The sequence below is a fragment of the Cebidichthys violaceus genome, unplaced genomic scaffold (assembly GCF_023349555.1).
Source record: "Cebidichthys violaceus isolate CVI_PGR_0920_01 unplaced genomic scaffold, fCebVio1.0.p SCAF_15, whole genome shotgun sequence".
Taxonomy (NCBI): Eukaryota; Metazoa; Chordata; class Actinopteri; order Perciformes; family Stichaeidae; genus Cebidichthys; species Cebidichthys violaceus.
In genome coordinates, this window is record NW_027176318.1 from 14,963,623 (window position 1) to 14,985,004 (window position 21,382).

The window sequence follows — 21,382 nt, forward strand, 5'->3', positions numbered from 1 at the left end:
GGATTATCCAGGTATTAACAAGGAAGTCTTGGTAAAAAGTGCATGGTCTTACACTCACAGCGTGTTGCTTTTGATAAATAAAGCCTGCTGCTGCCCATGTGGGATTTTACCATCACTGCTACTGGCAGTAACACCGGACTCCCGAGTCAACGCTTTCCGCTTCCGTTGCCTGGAATGAGGATTTTATTACACATTATGCAGCTTAATGAGGTAAGAGATTAAGACGTTGGCCTCACATTGCGAAGGCTGTATTAGCCCATTGGATTGAAAATGACTCTGACTCCGCGGCTACCTCTCGCGGCATTGTTTGGGGCGAGAGTGATGGAGCGCTCGGTGATTACTCCGCAAATCTCTAATTTGGATGTCATTTCTAGCTGTGGAATTTGGAGTTAGTAGAAAGGGATTTCTGTTGGCCTCTAGGTCGCCCAGACAGTTTCCATTTGATTTAAGTCAGGAGGGTTATTATTGCATGATGTAATTATTCTATGATGCTCTGCTGGTACTTTCAAAACAATCTGTATTCAACCTTGCTGTAGCGCTAGAAGAGCTTTCCTCGACACGTCACTCTATGATGCTCTGTGAGGCCGTATGGAGGGAGTAAGGTGATGTAATAGAAGAGTAATAAAAACATAAATGAGTAAATGAAAACATTGGACTTTCACCCGGGACACCGGTGTTTGTGTCCCACGTGAATCCAAATTCAGCACTGACTAATTTTAGATTACAAACGCAGGTTAAATGTTATGACGTTACGTTACTTGGGTTAGCAGAAACCGAAGAGTAAAGATAGACTCTCCGTCTTTGAATGAAAGCGATGGCAATCATGTTGAAATATGAGTTTTCATAATGTTACGACGGACTGCCCTTTCGCCGTTTTTTCCCTTCTCATCGGAGCGGTGAGGTGCAGAGCAGAAGGCTTTCCCAGAGCCGTGGCTGCAGACGGAAGAAAACGATTTATTTCAGCTTCTATATTAACCTGGGAGGTAAAGGCCTCTGCCTCCACAGGTCAGGATGCTACCCAGTGTCTGCGTTGCATCACAGCGCTGCAGGCTTGTTATGGGTGGGAGGTATCGATCGGGGGTGGGCGTATAGGCAACCGGCATGGAGTTCACAACCGAGATACTGTAATTCTCCAATCTTGATCCGGATGCTCTCTGTAGAGGGCCTCCGGGGAGGTCTGAGTGTCTTGGAGTAGTGGGGGGGGGGGGGGCGTGACACAGAGGTTGACTCTTGATCTTTCTTGGCGGTCTGAAGAGCGACCTTTTAGATTTAGTATCTGCAAGAGCTGCCGTCTTTTGTGTAAGGCAAGGGTAGCGTTTGACCCCGTAAACCATCGCAGTGATTACGTGTTATTAAATGTTTGCAGCCCTTGTGAGTGAACCATTTATGGAATTCCCAAAGGGTAAACTGGTAATGTAAAGGTTTCGGAGAGGAGAATACTCCACATGTATGTTTACTCCAAGGATAGTCATAAAATCTACTGCGTTGGATCAACCAGCAAGGCCAGAATCAGCGACCTGACTTACACACACTGCTTGTTACGGGGTTTGAGAAGCTTATCCCGCAGGATCCTCGCTGCCGTTCTGCAGCGCGCCGGGCTGGAGGCCATATTTAGCAGCAGACGCTGACACGCTTGACCTCTGCCAGCGAGACACACAAGCTGGATTACCTGGCGATACACTCCCGATTCTCTAATCCCAGATCTGTCTCGCAAAGATTAGCACTGAGGAAATCAACCACATGCAAGTCTAAGAAGTGACACGCCTTAACTGCCACCACCCCCCACCCACCCAGCCCGCTGTTTGTTCATATTATTTTCTTCTTGAACCGCACCGAAACTAGCTCTTAGTAAATAGCTACTGGAGCCAGTGGCTTTAAAATATTCATTGAGTTATTTCCAGCTTCCCCAAACATTGCACTCATTAGGTAATGATTTTCCCCACAAGCAAGGGGAAGGAGGGAAGTTGTTTGTCGGGTTTCATCAGAACAATAACACCACGAATATGTTGTTTTTTTAAATCCACGCTTCAGTTTGATCTACGCCCGGACGGTATATCTTACTCTAGAGTCACTTTAAGAAATATGAATTTGGCATTTTCAACATCTACGTACGCATGTAGAACTGCGCATCACTGTTGAGCAAGGCTGATTCTTTGTTGCCATGCCATAGCAGCCTGCACAGTGAACCCTGTCAAATCAAAGTCTTCCATGACTTGCGCAAAGGTGATGGTGATGGCCGCACCTGCTGCCACACAGCTGATTCAAATGTGAGTAACCCCTCTTGCCCAGACCTCTGGTTTTCTTCATAGTTTGCACTTAATAGTTCATTTTCACTTCTGCAAACAGATAAATGATGAGACTTTTAGTTTTTTACTCGATGCATTATTGGCGGTACGTTGATTTCTATTTGCAGCGTGCACATTTAGTTAACTTCTGTACAGTCACACTTCGGTTTATCTTTAGATATGTTTATATTTCTTTGAGTTGCCAGTGCTGGTGTCGCTGCTGCCAGAGGGGACGGAGAAAAAGAAACACACCGTAAAGCAGAGGTCTGAGATGAGTTGAGTGAACTTATTGATAGACCTTAAACATAGAAGTGGCTGATCTGTACAGCTTGGTAGGAATTGTTGTAATGCTGTTAAAGGAGGAAAAACCTGCCCATAATTCAAAAATAATGTCACCAGTTTGGCGAATAAGTATATAAATATGTCAAAAAAGGAAGCGTTGCATTGTCTTGGCGTTTTCTTAAATACCACTCAGTCATGGCTTATGTGTTTGGTTTTGCTTGTGACACATGTTCCATGAATTTAGAGTGTTCTTCGGAGTTACGGAACATACGTAATGAGGGCAGCCTCCTGAGGAACACACTGCGTGGGAGACGAGAACTAAAGCAGGACCCGAAAACCGATGAAGAAGCTTGAAACAATTGTGAGCAGTCTCACTTCTCAGTGGGAGAGCATCTTGTTGCTCCAAGATTGTGTAGCCTCGCTCTCAAAGGAAAACACTGAAGTATTGTGCCAAAGCAGCCGTGAGTGAAGGAGAAAGGGAGTCTTTGTGCGGTTGCAGTTCCATTGCAGATTTAAACCATGGCTGATCTGCACAGCAAACGTTGCAGCGTGAAGAAAACATTTTTGAAAAAGATAACTTATGTGCATGACGCTCTCTTGGATTCAGACCTTTCCTCAAAATGCTAAGTCTTCACTGAATGAAGACAAAGAGATATTGCTATATTGTTTAAATATGTGTGTGTTTTTGCATAAAAAAGGTTTCTATTTAGTAAAAATGTTCTTTTCTCTTCATTTAGTGTAATTGCATGCTGTTCACAATTAGGTTTCTAATCCGCTGAGCACTCTGTCGCAAGCAAACAGCCGACAAATGTTCGTAGCATTGGTTACACATATGTTTTGTGATGATGCAGGAATAATCGTATAGAAGGCGAAAGGTCAGAGAACACTGGCTCTTTCACAGAAGCAGTGGTGTGCAAGTGGAAGGTGTTGATTGGCAGACGTGTGAAACATACGTTTACGGAGGAGCAAGGATGTGTTCTATAGCTGTCTTTGATGGGCGGTCATTATTTCTGACATCTGAACTTCTTACATAGCGTCAAATGTACTCTTGACATCTGTTATTGCAGTCAGAGCTCATTATGTTTTCCAGCTGCAACAGCGGGTAGCTGGTAGCGTTTTTTTCCCTTTGTGCGTCTGTGTCGTCGTGGGCGTCAGCGTGGTCCCGGAGACGCCTACTGTAACTACCACGGAAGCGTGAGCAGTTCGGTTGTGTGTGTCCGTCTCTCTGTTCGTCCGTGGACAGGCTGTGTCACCGCGATAGCGTTACAGCTTTTTGCAAGATGCAGTCACGACATCTTACAGGTGAGTTTTGGAGATCAAAATGAAGCCCGAGGTTAAAAGACGGGTGTGGTACAAAATGATGGGAGGAAGTAAGCGGGGCAGGAAGTGCAGAGGGGGGTGATTGACCCCTATCGTGCCCCTGACCCGATATGTCACATCATGGCTGTTGTGATCGCATTGCAAGATGGTCCCTCGTTATTATTATTTTCATTACAGTGACAACAGTGACACAGGGACCGTTTTATGCTTTTTTTTGGTAAAAAATTGTAGAATAATCTCATTTTGAAAATACCATTTGCAGAAACACTACGTCCTTTATCGTTCACGGTTTTATTAATAATCTCACCGTGAGTCTTGGCCAAAAGTGCAAAACATTTACACTAAGCCTGTTTTACCTGCCACAACGGTGACAGTGGCATTGTTTTCACACATGGAGGTAGTCTAAGTCAAACCGGGTGGCTTCAGTCGTTGCCATCTTGACAGTGACGACGCGGCCAAACTTAAAAAAATCGTGGATGCGTCAGTGGGACTGAGGCGGCCCGGGTGACGCGGCTAGCTAGCGACAGCTTAGCGACAGCTAGCGACCTGAGACGACACCCACCTGTACGTTAAAGCCCTCAATTGCGCTTAACTTCAAGCCTTAATGCAATTTAAACAGGTGAGTTGTATAAAAAGTCATTCCCCCGAACAGATATCAGGAGAAGGGATATGAGCTATGGACACCAAAACCGTTTTCATACCAGACCGTAAACATGTTTTATTTCTGCTGATAAGTGGGGATTGACTCGCTTGTGGAGGCAGCCTCCAGTGGCCAAACACAGACCCGCACTGTGAAAAGAAAGCCCGTCTCGGGTTGGTAATGAGCCTTGATTGTTTGGGCCAAACCCCTTTGTGTGTCCTGTGAATGTAGACGTCTGCAGCGTGTCCTGCTTATATTGCTGCTCAAGGTCATGGGTGTGCTGGATTCTATCCCACCGAACAGCAGACAAAACATCTCTTAATAAACACAAGGTAACCTAGTTCTTTTACTGGTACAGCGTGTTCCCCAAACGAGGCAGGCTGGATTCATATGAACATTTCACAGAGGCAGAGCTGCTCTGTTGGCGGAAATAATCTAATTAGTTGAGTTTGCCATTCAACAAATTTGAAAGCAGGAACTCTCGTAAACATATTAATTAGAATATAAATGGGGATTTTTTTTTTTCTTCTTTCTGTTCAATCATGACTTACGGCAGCAATGGGACCAACAGCAAACTCAATAGCGTCTATTTCTACAGTCACTTCTTATTTCTCTTTAGTGTTTTTACATTCGGCTTCGGTCCAACATTCTTAAGTCGGAACATTGCAACGTTGTGCGAGTAAAACTCTGCTGAGAGTATTCCAGTGTGAGATTCTGCATGATCACATCCTGTCACCATCTTTCCCTCTGTGGCCCCTGTAGTCCTGGAGTTGAGTGACGCAGGTGTCTCCACGGTTCCTCCTCTTCATGTGAATGACATCTGACAGTGTCGATTTCCTCCGAAACGGCGTGGCTCGGGCTCCAGGCACCTTTTCTGCTCGTCTCGTCTGCAGCGGATCCCTCCCAGACATTTAGGGTGGTGTCGCGGTAGCAAACACGTTTGTCACTTCGCGTCTCGTCAAACGCCGTTGACTCAGCATAATGAGAGGATCTCTTAAAGCCACTGCCGAAAAATGTAGCTTATATCCACGCCAGCGATGCCTTCGAACTCACTGTGTTTGAGCGGGTGTAAGGGATATTGAAAATGCTCCTCGGGCCTACCAGCGCTCATATTAGCTTGTTGCTGTGTGTTGGGACACAAGCTGAGACGGAGGCTGACTGGGACTTCAGCAGTAAGAGGACATTATTCTAATTGGTCCCTTGAATGTTAAAATCCCCAAATATCCCTGTAATTTCAAGAAAGAAATTGCAAATTCAACTGTCACTAAACATTACCTTGATTTTGTAATGGTGCACAACATCCGCTCAAAGCGTGGATGTTGCATCAGAGTGTTTATAGCAAGGAGAAAGCATCGTCTTCTGCAATAAATGAGAAGAAAATGACTACTCTCTGCATGCCCTCCCGTCTAAAACGAAGCATATGTTTTATTGTAATGATTGACAGGAGACAGTATAGTAAGCGTTGGATATATGTCATCCTTGCCTTGAGTTAAACCGTGTTTCATGAGCAATTAAATGCTGTATAATGTTAGCTTGCAATATGACAAATAATTCACTAAGCGTATACATCTATAGAGAAGGGTTCAGGGTTAAGAAATACTACAGCCTTGTAGAGCTGATGTGCAGACGGAGCCGTTGGCGAACACTGTCTGCCAGAGAGTGAAGCCTTTTGACCCATGACTTTCAACCGGCCGTAAATCCATCTATAAATATTGCTGGACCTCTTTCTCACACGGGTCCCCGAAGATCTTTCTTCCTCCCAACGGAACGTCTGAAAGACGGTCCGGCATGAAATCTCACACATGGTGTTCTTTGAATCGACGCATACAATACCAATTAGCTCAATCTTAATTTAATATCGTGGGTGGCAGAATCGTTGCATAAAAGTGTCGGTGTTCATTAGAAGGTTGGTCTTTAATAAAATGTGTGCAAGTTCTACTACTGTGTTAATACTCCGACCAAATCTCAATAACTAAAAGACAATAAAATATCTAAACTTCTAAATATCTTACAAACGCACATTTGTATCAACACAAATGGCCAATCTTAGTGTAGCATCGGCTAGCTCAGTTTCAGATTGTTCTTCATCTTCAGGCTGGTTTTGTGGATTAAATGTCGTGGTTAAACGTTGGGTAATATTCCTTAATGAGATTTAAACATGTAAATAAAACACAGATGTTGTTCAGGTGATGTAGAACTCCATCTTCCTTGTTCAATGTGCAACCTCTGCAGTTCTAAAAGTGTCCATCTGTCTTCTTCATCCCTCTGAGTTCATGATTCGGATGTCCGATTCAACCCTCACGCACGTTCTTCTTCGCGGAGTCGCCTCTCGTGCGCGTGCATTCCAACAATGTGGAGTCAATTATTCATGGTCATCCAATAACATTGGCTGCAACACGAGGTTGTTGACCCCGAAATAGATGAAAATGAATCCGTGTTTCCAGCCCTAACTTCTAGCGCGGCATCCTTCCTTAATGCATCACATGTTGGCCGTCATCCGCCATGCAGTCTCTCATCCGGCTATTATTATGGGTGATTCAATGCCTTGTGGTCTCTGTGCCTGCCCTGATATTAAAGTTCCGACTTGAATTTCATCCTCCGCCGCTGCAGCGCTCGGACCCGGTATTGATCACATCAATGATTCAAAGGGCAAAGTGAGTCACCAGCAGCCAAGCGACGACAATAACAAACAAACATACTATTACTGAGAATATTTATATTTAGGGAGCCATTTTATTTCCATTTGGAGCTGTCAGCAATGACAAAATAACTCTAGTCTATACTGTCTTACTTCCTGCACAGAGGGTTTAATTGGAGCGAAGTGGATCATTTCAAAAGGCCAAATGGAGTTTTGTGCTGTTTGCTGGGGCTGCGACTCCTCAGCAGCAGTGAGTGTCTTTGTACACAGTTGAAGTTTGCTCAGTTTCATCATTCCTCAAATAACTACAGCACCGTGTCAACGGTCCTCCTGTGGCTCACATTAAGTTCTGTGTGCTTTTTGGAAGAGAGGACTGACCTCAAGGCCCTTTTTCATGCAGCTAAATGAGCTCCATCGCCAAAGTAGTCAGTTGTACTGTACAGTAAAGTATGTGCTAAATAGAAAAATACATGTGTATTTGGAGTAGAAAACTGTTAATTGAATATTTAAAACATATAGTTCCATTCTGGAGGCTGTAGATTTTTTACTGGCTATGCTGGAAAACTCCTGTCGATCGTTCATTGATTGATACTTTTATGAAGAATGGGATAGTTCCATTCATTTGTTGATTATATCACGAGTTTTGCTAATTGTCCAAAATACATTCGTTAAGCTCAGCTGGTATTTAACTGAGATAGTTAACCGACACATTAACCAGACAGTCAGGTATTTAATGCAAGTTGATACGTTTCCAGCATATGGGAGCACTGCGAGGCAGCGCTGTTTGCACAATAGGGTGCTTATGTTGTGTAAAATGGTCTCATATTGTGTTGTTGTCACACTGTAACACTTTGGTTGGGCACCTGAAATGACCATGCAGACTCATTACTTTGGATGTAATGAGGCCCATAAGAATTTGGAGCACACCGATTCAAATCCACAACCTTTGCTTTTTAGCAGCAGAGAGTAAATTGATTTTGGTCTTATGAAGATAATTTGTAGGAAAAAAAAAAAAAAAAGGGTTACTTCTCAAACATTCTTATCCTCAATAGTTTAGCTTTAATGCTTATTTTAAGGAGTTCTCCGTGAATTGTGCGTTTGTCTTGATGGCAGAACAAGAGTTAGCGTTCATGGTTCTCTTGTCTCTAGGGTTAGGGGGCCTGAAACATGGTCTGTAGCACTTTACCATTTTGTTCTGCGATATTAAATAAATTAGTAAATGTGTGTTAAGGAAGGTGCATGCTAACAAGTGGCTGAATGAGACTGCAAACCAAGCTTCTTTTCACAGGTGGCGATTGCATTCACGCTTCAAAAACCCTAAGCGGGGAAGTTGATTTAAGAAGATTATCTTCCTGAACAGAAAGTGTTATGAATGTTTGTTTGCCACAGAGCTTATTTTCTGCAATAAGTGAAAAAATCCATTTGGCTTTTTTTTTTTTCTCCAAAGGAACCGTGGTGACGCTAACTTCTTTGGTTGGCTTACAAAAATACAACATCTGCAGCGCTCTGTTGAAGTTGGACGTAGTTATGGATTGTGAAGCCATCTGGTCTTTTACACTGCGTCTTTTTGCAAAGAAAGAGTGACGTGAAAAAAGGGATACACAATTAGGCCCTCATGGGAGACTGATTCATATGTCATTTTGCATTGTAATATCAATATAATGAATTCATAATTTAATCTTTATAATGCAAAACAGGTTGGCTAAGCGTGCATGCTCTTTTATAATAACGTTATGTAACGGTTTAATGAATAACAGCAACACAATAACAAGAACAGAGGCGTTAATAAAACGGATCAAATATGTAAAACATTTTTTTTTTTTATTATTATTCTGATTAGAGTGAATTAGGTTCCAAATGAAGGCGCCTATGTTGACATAAAACATTAAATATATACGTACAAAAACTATGAATCCAGGTCATTTTGTCAAAAAAAGCACATAAATTGCCACGTGCCATCTCAAACTTTCCGGAATTTGATTACATTTTTTTTTTTGGTGAGCGTCTCAGTGGGAACCGGGACTCTTTGAGTCGGCCCTGATTGGTTACCGTGTGTCTATAAATGAGATCTCTATGCATGGGAGGACAGAGATCCTCTGGGCGCTGCCAGAGGCGGGAACACGCAGCGGTGGAGAGTTTCCAACACGAACCTGCAAAACACGAATACTTTGTGACACATCCTCATAAGCGTATATCATCCGACTGCAAATCTACCATCATCCAATCCTCCTGTAAGCACGACTACAAGGGAGCGAGTCGTCCCCACCTGCAATGTTGCACATGCTTCACACAACGGTGCATGTCTAATGGTGAATACCTCACCATGTGAAATGTTAAATAATTCATTCACGGCTACATTTCAGAAACCATAACTGGAGCGGGTACATTTAAAAAAAAAAAAAAAAAAAAATCAATGGGTAAGGGTTTTGGATACCGTGTTACAGAAATAACAATGGCGCACGGCATATCATGGGGGGGTATGGACACCAAAGACAAAGAATATTTCACCCGAAAGTGATTATCGAACGTGCCATTCTAACGCGACTCCGCTCTCCTGGGAAGTCTTTTTTTTTTTTCGACAAAACTTTTTGGATCCTGGCTGCAGGGATTAGCTTCCGTTCAGCCATGAGTTGAAGTTGGCGAGGTCAGCCGCTGCTGTCGGGCGATAAGGTCTTCCTCCACCGTCTGCGTTACCAGCTCGTCCCCAAAACGTGTTCGAGGGAGCGGAGGCTAAAGTTCTTGTGTAAGCCAGGGAGGATGGAAGCACACGCGTGTCTCCATGATATGCAGTGTCATTGGAATGAAGGGGCCGAGCAGAAAACCATCAAAAAAAGACAGAGATTAGGGCGTCCACTTATTTTAGCCATAGTTGTCAAATTAATGTAATTAAGAAAAAGTACAATAGTTCATTTTGAAATGAATGACGTTGAGTATTAAGTAGCATGAAGCACTTGTGGATATGATTTCAGTTCTCATGTAAATGTGAGCATCTCCTTTCCCAGCAGCCACCGCGGTAATCGTAGATGTCTTCTCACGTCGATATTCTACTCCACTGATTGGATAAGATGCGAATAAAAAGCTCCGGCTGGAGGAGGTGAACAATGGGCGGGGGGGAGGACAAATTCCTGGAATATCTGCTGTTCTTTCACGGCTCAAAAAAAATAAAAGGTTGCCATAGTATCTGTGAAGTGACGGTACGGAGAGGCCGCTCTGTTAAACCTGTGACGGGGGAACGTGTGTGCTTTATTACTGTGCATTTATGAAAAGGTTTTAAAGGACATTGTAAACGGTGCATAGATGACTGAAAATATCAACACTTTGGTAAATGCACAATGTCTCTTTGACAAACAAAAATCTCATCATGAATCACTTATACCTAATGTGATATCTCTGGGCGTAGTGCTCCACACTAGTTTTCATTGCTTATTCAAGCCGTTCATGATGCAAAAAACATGCAAAATATTTACCACTTCCTCAAACGAGTAAAACGTAAAATGTGATTTGCTTATTTGTCAGTTTATGACTCTATTAAATTGAATAGCTTTGGTTATTGGAGTGTTGCTTAGACAAAACAAGCAATTTTGAAGGTGCCACCTTTTTTGTTGGGCAGTTTTCCTAAAACAAACAATAACGTTTGTGTGGCGTTTAATGCTTCCGGCTGTTACATATTCAAGAAAAAAACATAATCGCTGAATGGATTACGTTCAACTCGCAATGTTTCTCTCAAGTCCACAAAGTGCTGTGTTCTTGTTGCCACGCAGAGTCCAGAAGGAGTGTGTGCCGGTGAACAAATGGTGGGCATATGGCACGGTGGGCCTTGGAACCAGGTTAACCCTAGTGAACGTCACGGATACATCGTTGTTTTGGTGTATTGCGTAGTTAGAGTTAGGCACCAAAACCCACTTTGTTAGGTTCAGGAAAAAACATCATGGTTGGGCTTAAAATAAGGACGCAAACAACACAGCATAAGTATGGAAAACATGTCACAAACGTCACTAATGTGACTTCAGAATACATCACGACGCTGAAAAGAATGCCGTCGTTATTAGATGATGCTTTACTTACAAATTGTTGTGTCAGTCATATTCCATTTTCCAAGACCGGGCTGCGTGGTTGCTGTGATTTACACTTTTTGAAAACATATTTTCCTGACGACATATTTAAACCATCAGTGACCGCTGACTCCTTACTACTCTGAACATGACGGTAGGAGACACAAGTCTCTGGAAATGTCTTGTTTTGAGTGAGACAATTACAAGTATGTACACATGTGTGTGTGTGTGTGTGTGTGTGTGTGTGTGTGTGTGTGTGTGTGTGTGTGTGTGTGTGGAACTGCTGAACGGAGCGCTGACTACAACGGGGGCAGGGCTTCTGTCGGTAGCTAGTTTAGCTGCCGGTGGGAGCCCTGCGGTGCGTTTGGCTGACGGAGCTAAACACACAGCGGGACCGGTTGTTTCTGTTCAGAGGGAGCGTTTCACAGTCAACATGAAGAGTGACGCCGTGAACTGCAGAACGGCTGCGTCGACTGTGCGAGATGCACGAGTTGAAGCGGTGTGTGTGTGTGTGTGTGTGTGTGTGTTGCAGACATCCAAAAGTTTTCCATACTCATGATGAGGCATTGAATGTCCTGACCCACTTCAATAACGGTACCTCTTGTTTTCATTAGCAGCAGCTCCATCGTTCAGCCGCTCGGCCCATTAGGAGTCCTAACTTTTGACAGCGTCTCCCTGCTCTTGTTCCTGTGTTTTGTCATCACTCAGAGCAACGGAGCTGAGTCACATGGTGGGAAATGTGGTTTTGAAAGTCAATGGCTCTGTCGTAGGGTTGGTTTTCTTTTGGTCAGTTGTTCCGATTACACAGCTATTACTTTTCAGATCTGGTTTGCAGTTTACTTTCAGTTTCGCTCTTTCCATCCCGTGTTTGAGCCGGATGTAAATAAGCAGCGCGTGAACTTCCCCCTTGTGTAAAACAGATTGACTCTTGACATTCTCTCCCTCCTTCCCACCAGGCACCGCCTGTGTTTTGTATTGTAAATCAGATCTTTTGCGAATTCATAATTAATCCGGAGTGTAAAACGTGGGCTGGGAATATGAAAAATAAAACCTCGGCTTTTTTAAAAGACCATAAAATATATGCATCCGCTGTTTCCGTTCATGTATCTGGTTACAAAAGCTGAAATATGAAGTGTCAGTTTAATATTCAAAACTATATGCTCACCAATATCCCCATAAAATGTTAACTGTATAGACATACAGTGTTCATATCTGCCTGTAACTAAACCGCTGTGCGTTAGAGAGACTACTTCCTGTGTACTCTTCAGCAGGACCTGTATGTTTTACAACCATTTGTTTGATTCCTGAGCAGCAATTTGTGTTGGCAGAGCAGGTGCTCATGGGTAACCGTACCACAGCATCCTGTACCGAGGAGAGAGTGTATGTTTTTTTAATGGCGGTGTGCGGTGTAACCTTGATGCTCGTCGACCACATGTGAATTAGAAGTGTGTTGCGGCGAAGGCAAACAAATTTCCGGTCCCACCCCGCCGATGTGTGTCTCCCAGCTCCAGCAGAGTCCGCTGCCTCCACCATTTGTCTGTGTCCGCGCGGCCATTCCCGCGCACACACCCACCCGAACCAGCAGCTTGAAATGAGATTCGCTCAAGTGCGTAATCCCTCAGTTCTGCTTAGCTGTGATTAATTGACCAAATATCTCTTATATATGGAGGGTTTACAGAACTGGTTTGCACCATTTATAAAAGAGAAGAAGAAGAAACACACTGGCTATTCTGTACGCGGCAAACAAATACGTCCCAGTGCAAGTCAAGAAGCTCGCAAACTTGTCCACAGGACACATCGTAATCTCAGCGTATCGTTAAAAGCTCTCCAGCAATTAGCCCCCCTGGCAAAATGATCCACTGACCTGTCGTTAAAAACACGTCAAGGAAATAGACATCCTGCAGAGAAACGGCTCTTTGGATCGATACCCGAGTAACCCTTGTGCAGCTTGTCGTTAGGGAGAGGCATTCGTGTTTACAGACTTTCACACTCATAGACTGTATGTGCAAGAAGGCTCTCCTGGCCCTCATTAACACGCCCTCAGTGGAATCCGTGCACTTTGCACAAATGTCACATTGGTTTGAAGCCTGTTTGCTCCTATTTTACTGCTATTTCTTCGAAAGTTTTGAAATTCGTACACGCATGCGTAGTTTTAAACGAATGGCATTCAAACGCAGACTGAAAGGAAATCCTGGTTCCAGCAAGTAAAGACGCATGCACAGGTGGGAGTTTTTAAGGTGATGTTGTCAGGTTATTGAACCGACAGCTATTAGTGCAAGCTCCCTATATGGGACGTTTCCGCTGTGACACATGCATCTCCGCATTGTTAGTGAACGATGTCCAGAGTCTGCTGAGCCTTCTTCGCTTGGCATACGGAACAGGAAAGGAGGCGGGGCCTCGTACCTTAATGTGAGATTCTAGGCACTTGGAAATCTCTCTCTCTTTTTTTTTTTAAATAAACAGTCTCTGCCTCACTTGTTTTCAGGTAACCACAGGCGAACCAATCAAAACTCTCGCACAGTGGCCAGCAGAATACTGATTGAGACTTCCCAGACGGCGAGGATGCAGCTTGCATCATTAGTCAGAGCTAACCGGAGTAACACACCCCCGACCTTACTGGTGCCAGTAAAATATGCTGCTACGTTTCATCTGTCAGGACTTTTCACCAACCTGTTTGTGTCCTGTGTGAAACCTAAAGGAAACGTTGAGTTGTTGTTTTTTACAGTCATGGTGTCACGCTGTTACGTTGCTGCGTCGTTACTATTTCAACACAAACCGTGACCTTCTTTCTACCCTAACCTAAAATAACAAATCGTTTCATAACCTCAACCACTGCTTTTCAACATTATCCTTTTTTTTCCTGGTAGAGATGTGACACAAACCCTGAACAGATCTTTTAGTTTGTTTTTTTTCCCCGTCAGTGACAAAAATGAAAATACCTATCTACAGTTTCAAGTAGAGTCATTACTTATCATTTAATATACTGAGCACGTCCACTTTAGAGCGTGTTTGAAGCTGTATGCCAACTCTGGACGTGGACCAGAGACACAGTTGTGTTGGCAGGAAGAACTAGGCCTGGATGATAGATGAAGCTGGAGGCAGTGTGCTGAGGAGCCTCTGACGTCTTCGAGACCCCTGCCTCTCCGCGTCCACTTCCCTCTCCCTCTCATCCCACTGCTCGCCTCCTCCTCTCTGATGCCTAATCTGTCTCCTCAGCAAGCACACTCTTTAGTTTATAGACCTTCACCCCCTCCCTTCCTCCCCTCCTCCCCTTGTCCATGACGCATCACCTTCCATTCTCTTCATGTCTCCTCTGCAGCCTAATTGATGAGTGAACACTAACAAGTTGCCCTCCCTCCATCTCTCCATCGTGTCCTGGTCCTAAAGGGCCTCTCTCTCTCTCTCTCTCTCTCTCTCTCTCTCTCTCGCTCTCTCTCTCTCTCTCTCGCTCTCTCTCTCTCGTGCTGTCCATCTCCTCATCCTACACCCCCGCCCGTCGCTTTCACTGCTCTGTTCATTATTCATTAAGTTTCCCTTTGGATCCAGAGAGAGCAAAAGCACGGCTGAATTCATGGGCAGACTCAACAGCAGGCCCAAGGGTACCTGAGCAAAATTAATGTGTGTGTGTGTGTGTGTGTGTGTGTGTGTGTGTGTGTGTGTGTGTGTGGAAGAGAGAGCGGGGGAGTGGGAGGTAGAACGAGACGGTTTGACTGATTGACAGATGGACCGATTGATTGGCAGAGATGAATAGAGAGGAAAAAGAGAGAGTGAAAGTTAAAGCAGAAGAGTGTTCTACCCCCCCCCCCCCCCCAAAAAAAAAGAGAAAAAATAGAGCAGCCAGGCTGAGAAATGTATTTTGAAACCCAAAAAAAAAGCAAATGCAGCTATACAAAGAAGTATACAGGAGGTCTCAAGGTTGAAAATGGTCGGAGACTTAGAATTTGAATGTGTTTCAAAAGCAGCTTTCCGTGGAAGAGTGGATAAGTGAGGCATATCTGAGCTTGATATATTTGCCGTGCGATTAAAGGGCAGAACAGGTTGCTTTAGTTGTGTTGGATTTTGTTATGATTCTGTAAAGTGGATAAAGGAGGGGGTTATGTTGACACCGTGAAGTCAGCCATCCCGCACGCCGAGAAAGTGACACCGAACACATTAGAACGGTATTTTCCTCTTCGTGTTGTCGTCTATTGTTTTGATTTGTAAAAAAAAGTACGGAAGCTGAAAAGAGAACACACGTCAGCGGATGTCATGGCAGCAATGTGGGAGCTGCACACACACACACACACACACACACACACACACACACACACATTTGTTTTACATTTCAATGGCATTGTCCTTTTACTCCAGGATATGCAGTGCATTTACAACGTGCAGCAAAGCCAGGATGCTGTGACAAAAGCAGGAATGCCTTACGTATGGTGTAGAGAGCTTTTTAGAGGAATATCTTCACGTATGGAGACACTTGAGGATGCATACACGGTTGCAGATGCAGCTTTGAACTGTTGTCTGTAAACAGAAGCTATGCATTGTGGGCAGAGGTGTACATTTAATGGGATGAGTGGTTGTAAGGATACTGGATTCTGACAGTCTGTCCGTTGTTTAAGCCCATCAAAAGCGCACGGTTGTCTTCTTAACTATTGAAAAGCTACACACTTTCTTTCTTAGGCAAGGCCAGTACGAGCAAATTAATCGGCAGAATATTTTTCCCACCAAAAAAATCCACTGCTTCGATGTTGACCTCGCTCTCCTTACTTCTTCTGGACTAACTGGAGTAATTGGCAGCCGTGCTTTGCTGATGGCGCTATCGAGATTCTTGGGGGATGAAAGTAACTCTCAACTCTTGATGATTGCCAAATCTCAAGCAGAGAACCTAAACGGCTCTTCATGTTTTTTTTTTATTTTGATGAAATATTGGACCGCTAGACTGTTTATGTCTGAGGACGTCAGAGCTGACATTAGGGTGTTTCAGAGGCTGAAGCAGCTGTAGAGCTAGAGTCGAGGTAGTGTGTGGAAATGACCGCTGAGTCACGGAGCCAATGAGCTCGATTGTATCGCGTGAGGTCCCCATCGCGGCCTTTTAATTGTGGTGAGACCATTTTTCTTTTGAAACTATGTCCTCACTCACAAGAACAAACTACAGGCCACCGGGCATGCAGAGGACGTATGGCTCCCCAAGATATATTGACAATAAGAGGAAGAGCTCACCATTCCAAAACGCAGGGAAATACAATTCTTGCAGAAACCTCCAAATGTGAAACGTTTTTGATACCAAATCACATTCTTTTTTTTAGTGATGTTCCTACAGGTCTTTTATCAATTTGTATCAATTGTCTATGGCCAAAAAAAGGTTATTTTCCAATGAGGCATACTAGTCGCTTGCTTTGACATAACCACTGTGGTAATGAAGCTGACCTTGGAGGAAATGAACGGATGTGTTTTGCCGGTGGTTAAGTTGGAAGTTAGTACGGCAAAAAAACGTACACAATTTGAGCTGCAAAGGCAGAGTGGCGCTTTTCCTTCATAGGCTCTCCTCCGCTCGTGCTCGCTGACTCCAGGGAAGGGAGGACAAGTTTGGGTTATCCAGCATTCATGTAGCGCTAGCAGGCTATATCCAGCATATATATATATATGTATATTTATATATATGTATATATGTATATCCAGAGTGAACTGCAGTCAATGAGCCACTGTCTTTCCGCTGTGGATGACCTGTTGGACTGCAGAGCCCTGAAGCTCCGCCCCCGAGGCTGTAGAGGTATTACTAAATAGCCGCCTATGTTTTCTAACTGTTTTAATGTTTTTGTTATCATTTCACATAGGTGTTGACCATACGAAGTCAGAGAGACTGACTTGACATCGTGCATCTTCAATGCAATACGTCACAAAAACTATTTCTTCATCTTGATCTTACGTTGAGGTTTTGGCATGGGAGTTTTAGACACTTATATTTCCTGTTTGAAGAAAATATCAAATAAATCAGTGCAACATTTAGTCTGCAGCCCCCACAAGTCTGGCCAGAGTTTGAGCCAGCATGGGTGCAGTTTTGTTGATTGCTGAAGCTCTCTATCCTACTGGGACAGTCTATGAAGGTAGGCTGTGTCTGGCATTATGTGTGTGTGTGTGTGTGTGTGTGTGTGTGTGTGTGTGTGTGTGTGTGTAAGAAAATAAAACGGGGAGAACGTATCGCTTCCTGATCACTATCTTATATAATCACGTGTTAACAGAGTAGCAGAGGAGGAGAGGGAGATAACGGAGAGAGAGAGAGAGAGAGAGAGAGAGAGAGAGAGAGAGAGAGAGAGAGAGAGAGAGAGAGAGAGGTAGAGGGGGAGGCACGGGGAGGCCGGTCCGAGCCTGATAGCCATGGATTGATGTGAAAACCGACCAATCGGGTGCCTCCCTCGGCCTGAGCCGCCGCAGTAGCCGGGCAGGATTGGAGGATGCTTCGGAGGAGAGATGCGCACACACTCACACTCGCGCGCGCACACACACACACACACACACTCACACGGAAATAGAAGGAGAGTATCGGCTCTCCGCAAGCCGTGCAGTCAAGCTCTGCTCTGGAGAGGATGGCAGCATTACTTTGCAACTGAAGGAGAGACGGAGGAAAAGAGGAATGAGGAACAAACTCTAACTCGCGCATCTTTTTTTCGCCGTTAATCAGCTGCCATGCGTGTTCACGCGGACAGGTAAGCGAGACAAATAAGTTTGCGTGGCTTTGAGCTGCTATTTGTATTAGAGTGTAAGTTTTGCCTTTTGCACCTGTGCGCGTGACAGAGGCGCGGGCGTGTGCCCCCGCCTATAGCCCTAATGCGTTGCGGTTGACAGAGCTGGCAAATGAATAGGAGAGTCTTGTGCGCTGAGGGAGCATGTGCGCGCGCTCGTAAAGCAGCGAGTTTTGACTGTGTGCGTATTTGCACATTTTTTCTTTGGCACAGAGCAGAAAGAACCAGGCGAGGTGAAATTAGAAGCAGGAGAGCGCGCACTTTTCTCGCACTCATTTTTCCTTCTATAAAAAAAGGAGTGGACGTGGCTCTCGCGCGCCTCAACCTTTTCCTCTCCCCCGGGGGTGTCGTTGCGCACAGCGCCTCGGTGGAGTTATGAATGATAGACAGGCTTCCGTAACAGAGTTGGAGGCTATCCGATCCCCTCCGATACGTGTGTGCCGCACCAGTGTAGCCAGACTGACATTTACGCGCACTGCAGGAAACAGGAGTCCACTCTGACTGCAGCCCCTCTCTCTCTCTCTCTCTCTCTCTCTCTCTCTCTCTCTCTCTCTCTCTCTCTCCACGCCAGATCCCATCTTTTCCTGGGAGAAACACATAAAGATGCCTCAGTCATCTGACTGCCCTGACAGTCGTGTGTGTGTGTGTGTGTGTGTGTGTGTGTGTGTGTGTGTGTGTGTGTGTGTGTGTGTGTGGAGAACGATGCGTGAGCCAAGTGCCAGATGCTTGGCTGTCCCTGTTAATGTTGCATTGATTGGCTTCTGGTGAGCTGTATGGCTGCCAATCTTCAGCACTGCATCTTTTTTCTTTTTTTGTTTGCAAGGTGATCACCTCTCTGATGTGTTTTGCAAATGTTTGGGAAAAAGATGGTGTCACGTGATTGCAGTTGGGCTACAGTCTGTTGGAGGGGGAAAAAAAGAAAGGAAAAAAAGAAGCCGTGGATTGATATGTTTCCCGTATTCCCATAATGATATAGATGCAGACAACATGTAAATGTTATGTGCATGTATGATCAGAAGCCCTGTGCTGAGGGAGACGTTTTAATGATTTGTTTTTTCTTTAGTTTGGGGCCTGGGGACATACTATAGCCGTTTCTATTTAACCATGAGGACGTGGCTAGGGCTGCAATAAATTCACATTTTCATATTTTCAATTATTTCTCTGATAATTGGTTAATTTCTTGCTCTACACCGTCAGAAATTAGTAAAACATGTCCATCACTATGTTCCAGAATCCATTTGCAAATCATGGAAACCGAAGACATTCAGCTAACCCCTACATTTGAGAAGCTTTTATCCAGCAAAGGTTGTCATTTTTTTTTTTGCTCATTAATCATTGGCGATTGTGCAACAGAATGGCAGACAATATGTAATCACAAAGACTTGTGTGGCTCGCACTAAAGGCAACAGACTCAGAAGGCCCCCTGCCGCATCTTCCGAACCTTTCAGCGGTACTTTATTCCCACGTAAAAGCCATTATCACTCACTTTTCCCTGCATTTGAGATGTGCAGGGCAAGACTTACTGTAACAGGAGCGCTACATAATAGCTCACCTAAACTTTGAATAAACCATCACAACAGCTGACACATCAACAGAGAGAAGTCTTGTAAAACGTGGAGTCTGAAGCCATGTGTTTACTGCTGTGGAAACAACATGAAGCAGCTGGAAGAGCTCCGAAGAAGCCTTTTAGTTGGTGCTTGAATTTGAGATTTAACCGGTCGTACGATTGGTCTATTTAATCTGGCGAGTGGAAAGCATAACCCGCCAGCTGCACTGGCTGTAAGTAATGATTTGTTTCTTTATTTCAATGATCTGATCAATAAATAGGACAAAACAAGTAACACGTTAGCAGACCCAAACGACAGGCCTTAATATAACCCAGCTAATCTAACGTTTAATCGCCTCCACAGTGGAGCGGGTTTCCTCAACAACACATAAACAAAGCTTGTTGTCCCTGCAATGACCAGAACAAATGATCATTTAACCTGTTGTTAGTTTTCCCAGTTCCTTCTTGTAGGCTCTCCCGCTACACTAGGCCAACACCTGCCTGGAAGCCATCCTAAAGCGAACTGCACATGTTCTGACGGGACAAAAAGGTGGCCTCGCTACCCTTTATTAGATACTCTTTGTTGATATAATAGTATGTGTGTTTCTCCAGCCCGTGGGTGTTTCCTTGTTTGAAAAGGGCACCGAGCTAATTACACCATTATTAACCTAACCGAAAGACGAGCAACGCAGGGAAATGCCTGTTTTACTTGCGGGCAGACTCCAGTGTTTGAATATCAAACTGCGTGTGATGTCGACATCACGATAACTGCATGAAGCCCACTTGCGTTAATCACTCAAATCCCCACAACCCCCCTCCCCCCTATTTGATGCCGGTTACACAAACCCTACAGCTGAAGAAGTGCTGTGAACTCAAGTGTGAACAATTGTGCAATAATCAGTCACTGATGACAGTGTGCCTGCAGCAGGGCAGACATCTTTAAAACAGTATGTCGCTCAGCATGGTGGCAAGGTGCAACGCCATCAAATAATTACATGTCAAACTTTACTCATTAACGGTTGTTTAGTCACTCACAGCTACTGTTTTGGATTCTGAATAAGGACGTAATGCTATCAGATTTTCACAATAAGATGATCATTTTAGAAAATATTATTATTCGTTACAATTATTCAGAACAGAACATGTTATATAACTGAAGCATGTTAGTTTACATGCTAACGGCACTATGACATGTTCAAATAACTAGCTTAAAATAATCAGCTTTTCAAAATAATGTCCTATAATTACTAACAATTAACACATAGTGAAGGTGCAAAACAAACCAACTATCTTAAGTAATAAATCATAAGGTCCTCTTGCGTAAACGGAATTATCCTGATAATAGAAATTCACCGTTATCGACTAATTGTGAGCGTATTTGATCGCAATCCGCGGTAAAAAATTTGTATCTTCCCATCCCTACATTGGTTCATATATACATGCATTTAAAAAAAAGTCCACTTCACCAATTTTATACACAATCAGATCACTTTCTCGTGGCTCTGGAGGGGTCTAAGAATAAAGACCAGATGATGTCATCAGGCTTATTTTCCATCTTGCCTTCGGCGTGGTGACTAATAGAAATCCTCTGTTGCACACTGGAGGTGTGGATTGGAGAAAGGCTTCAACAAAAGAAGTTGCGTTATGGGAATTGCATGTAGGACCCGGTATTTTTGGAGACGGATCCATACTTGGGATTAAATGCCAAGGCCCATCTGCATCTGATGCTTGGATCTCTCTCACAAGTAACGTCATGGAAGTGGAATTTTCAGCAGCGGCAGCATGCACTCACGTTTTCTCTCGATCGCGCCAAATCAATCCGAAAAAGCAAAGAGCGAGATGCATCAAGAGTTCATGGTCCACCCAGAAACGATTCACCCCAGGTGGCTGC

At 44.1% G+C, this 21,382-nt stretch overlaps 1 protein-coding gene across 2 annotated transcripts in view; it reads left to right on the plus strand.

Moving 5' to 3' along the window:
- The window catches only part of LOC137872027 (cadherin-18), a 144,803-nt gene that overhangs the window by 50,199 nt on the left and 73,222 nt on the right, over nt 1-21,382 (plus strand). The window contains exon 1 of one of the 2 annotated variants that reach the window (XM_068710222.1): nt 17,738-17,909. The exons of the other annotated variant lie outside the window; for it this stretch is intronic. The gene's annotated coding sequence lies outside the window, so the exon portion shown is untranslated. Of the gene's footprint in view, nt 1-17,737; nt 17,910-21,382 lie in introns of those variants that run through there. 2 annotated transcript variants of the gene reach the window in all.